General features: G+C 52.0%; 1 long non-coding RNA gene across 1 annotated transcript; it reads right to left on the bottom strand.

Annotated features, from left to right (window-relative positions):
* Positions 1–515: 515 nt before the first annotated feature.
* Positions 516–2,993, bottom strand: LOC142417085 (uncharacterized). Its single transcript, XR_012777888.1, has 3 exons — positions 2,956–2,993; positions 2,387–2,545; positions 516–870 (listed from the first exon to the last, which is right to left on the bottom strand). It is a non-coding gene; the product is annotated as an uncharacterized LOC142417085 (long non-coding RNA).
* Between the last annotated feature and the right edge of the window lie 207 nt (positions 2,994–3,200).

The following is a 3,200-nucleotide window of genomic DNA, read 5'->3' as shown; positions in this document are numbered from 1 at the left end:
TGTGCTCAGCCCCCAGCCCCCAACATGGCTTTACACCCCTCACGCAACACCGGCGAATGCCTCGGTCCTGGCTCTGTGCGGCTCCCCTCCTTGCCCCCCTAGGTTTGTTGGCCCTTTTAACCATCATTATTTGTCTCGTTTCAAGGCAAATTTCAACCTTTAGTTTGGATTAAGGGGAAGAGAGATGGAGCTGTGGCACCATTGTAATGCATGACTGCAGTGAAATTAAAGCAAAGGGAGAGCTGAGGAGTGTGAGGGAAAGTCTGAGTGCTTAAGATTCAAAAAAAAAAAAACCCCAACAAAAATCAAAGTGCTGGTGGGGGGTTTTGCCCAGCCAAGGCACTCCGTGGTATTGAATTTCCTTCAGACCGACAACAGTAGGACAGCTACTGGACTTCTTGGGCCATTAAACATCTGCCGCTCGTACCCAATTTGCTTTCTTCAAATGCATTTGACATAGGCTGTCCTGAACGGTCCCCAGCTTCTGCAGATGAGTGGGACAGCGGCTGCCGGCCACTACAGAGAGCACTATGTGAGAGCTAAAAAAATGACCTTTTAAATCCTTACTAAAACTGAAGACAATGACACAACCATGGCAGCAAAGTTCATCCTGGAGATTTAAACTTGCTTTGAGGCTCCGGGTGGAAGCTCACTCTTTCCAGGGTTGTGCCTTTTGGTGGAGGAGCAGATAAACGGCGTGACGGTGCTTTTAATGGTGACGCCAGAGGCACCCTGTGGTTCCCATCCTGCAGCTACCACCAAGAGTAAGTGGTGGTGGGCGAGCGTCAGCCGACGTCCTCCACCCACCTAGGCTGGAGCTCCTGGGTTTGCTCTTAGCAGAAAAACATGCGCAATAAAATTGTGGCTGCTCTGGGGAGAAAAATGGATGGAAAGCTGGATAGTGCAGCGGCCAAGGGGCAAATAAAAGGGAAGGGAAGAGCCTGAGATATTGCCCGGAGGCGGAAGGAGAAGGAGGATAGTGGGAGGGACAGAAAGCAAGGTGCTGTATACTACATCCCTCCCCTGCCCCAGGCTCAAGGTGCTGCTCAGGTCCAGGTGGCAAAGTCGAGCTGGAGCTGTGCAGCACAAAACTTTGGGGACTTTGGACAGAGCCCGTATTTAGGGCTGGGCGCCGGAGAAGGGAGCGGCAAGCGGGGCCGAGGTAGAGGCAAGCGCTCGCCCCAGCGCAGCCCACGGCAGAGGAGCTGGGCTGGGCGCGGGTCTCAGTCCTTGGGAGACACGGACACAACCACCCGCTCGAGAGAAACCCAGCAATTAAACTGACAGCACAAATCACAGATTTCTGCCTATACAATTACACACGACTGCTGAGCGTACACTCTCTCCGGCACAGACATATACATATATCCATACTCTAAACACAGCCTGGAGATGCGTTGTATTTGGATGATATGTTACACCTGCTTATAGATAGCGTTTACATACCTATGTATAAAGATGTGTAAAATATACATATGCATGCTATAAAACCTACCTAAATTTGTATGCGTGCGTGTATGTAGCACAGTATCCATCTCACAATACTGATGTCTATATATTTATGTGACTAGGTATCACCACTATCATATAAAATATAATGACCACAGTCAACTCTGAGCCGCAGAAGCAATAACAGTCAATTGATGTATGAAGTGTAACCTGAATTCCAAACCCTTGCAGGGAAAACCTAACTTCTCCTCCTCCTCCTCCTATTTCCTTCCTGATCATCCACAAACCATGCGCCTGTAATTAATGCTCATTTCTCGGCATTTTAACAGTTAATCACCGCAGCATTGAGATCATTGCAAGTTAGGCTAAGTTTAACCACATTTCATCCTTTTGCTCTGGCTGCTATTAGCTCATAGCAATAGTTTGTTGCAAATAAATAAATAAAGCCCCAATCCCCCCAGGTGTCATTAGCCAGCCTGTGTCTGAATTAGGCATTTAAAGGCCGGTTTAACCTTGCAGAACGGTTGCATGTCAAAGTTCTAACATTTCAGTTCAGATTATTCTAGTGCACTGCTTGCTCTGCAGTTTGTTAGTTGTTTTTTTTTTTTTTTTAAATGCGGAGTATGCCACAGCAGAACAAAAAAAAAAAGGGGGGGGGGGGGGGGGGAAGGTCTCCTAACCCATCCACAGATTAAACACACACCCAGCACATCCCTGCACAGACACACACATGCAGCACACACACACACACACACACACATACAATTTGCCGGATGCAAAAGCCCACATTTAAGTCCCTGGGTAAGTTGGATGGGCACTCAGTCCTGCATTGGCCAGAAAAAGTGTTTAAAAACAAGCTGAGCTGGTAGCGGTTAAAGGCAAGGCAGGGAGCAGAAGAGGGGAAGGGAAAAAAAAAAAAAAAAAAAAAAAGACATACCAGTTAGGAGCTTCTGTTGCAGCAGAGGACTCACCAGAGCACTAGCTGAAAGCTGAATCAGCTTTCGAGAGTTAGGGATGCATAGAGGAGGGTCATGGAATCACAAGGTAATAATGCGCTTCATGCTGCAGCCGTCAGCCTTCTCCTTATAGCCAATCTCTAATGCAGGAAGGGAAAAAGAGAGCAGGCCCAGGAATGGTATTAGTCCTCACTTGGAGGAAAAAAAAAAAAAAAATTAAAAAAAAAATCATCAGGCAAACCCTCCCCTCCCCATCCACCCTTACCTCACCCCCTCCACCCAGCACCACTACAACTCCATCCCCGCTGCTGCATCGCGGCTTGGTGGGTGGGGGGAGGAAGGCGGGAGGCAGCGCGGTACAGCGGGGGCTGAGCGGCGGGGCCGGGGCGGGGGGAGCGGGGCTCGGGCAGCCGGGCTCCGGGCTCCGGGCTCCGGGCAGCGGGGCTCGGGCAGCCGGGCTCCGGGCAGCGGGGCTCCGGGCAGCGCTGCCGGCGGCCGGCGAGGCAGGAGTTAAGGAGAAGCAACCTTGCCCGCCCGGATTGCAGCACACCTTGATGCGAAAGGGCTGCGCCTGCAGAAGTCCCCGCGTCCCCCCACCGCCCCCCCCCCCCCCCCCCCGCTTCTCCTCCTCCTCGCCCCCCCCGGGGTCAGCCCGGGCTGGGGGTCAGGCTGCCAGGAGGGATGCACACACGCACACCCCGGGGGGGGGCTGGCGGAGGGGAGGGGGGGAGCGCTGGTCAGAAAGCGAGTCCACCTTTCCAGTGCTTATATACCCAGCGAAGCATCCGAAACACG

Source organism: Mycteria americana, chromosome 14 (genome assembly GCF_035582795.1).
Source record: "Mycteria americana isolate JAX WOST 10 ecotype Jacksonville Zoo and Gardens chromosome 14, USCA_MyAme_1.0, whole genome shotgun sequence".
In the NCBI taxonomy this organism is placed as follows: Eukaryota; Metazoa; Chordata; class Aves; order Ciconiiformes; family Ciconiidae; genus Mycteria; species Mycteria americana.
Note: the sequence above shows the minus strand (reverse complement) of the source record. Positions and strands in the feature narration are given on the sequence as shown.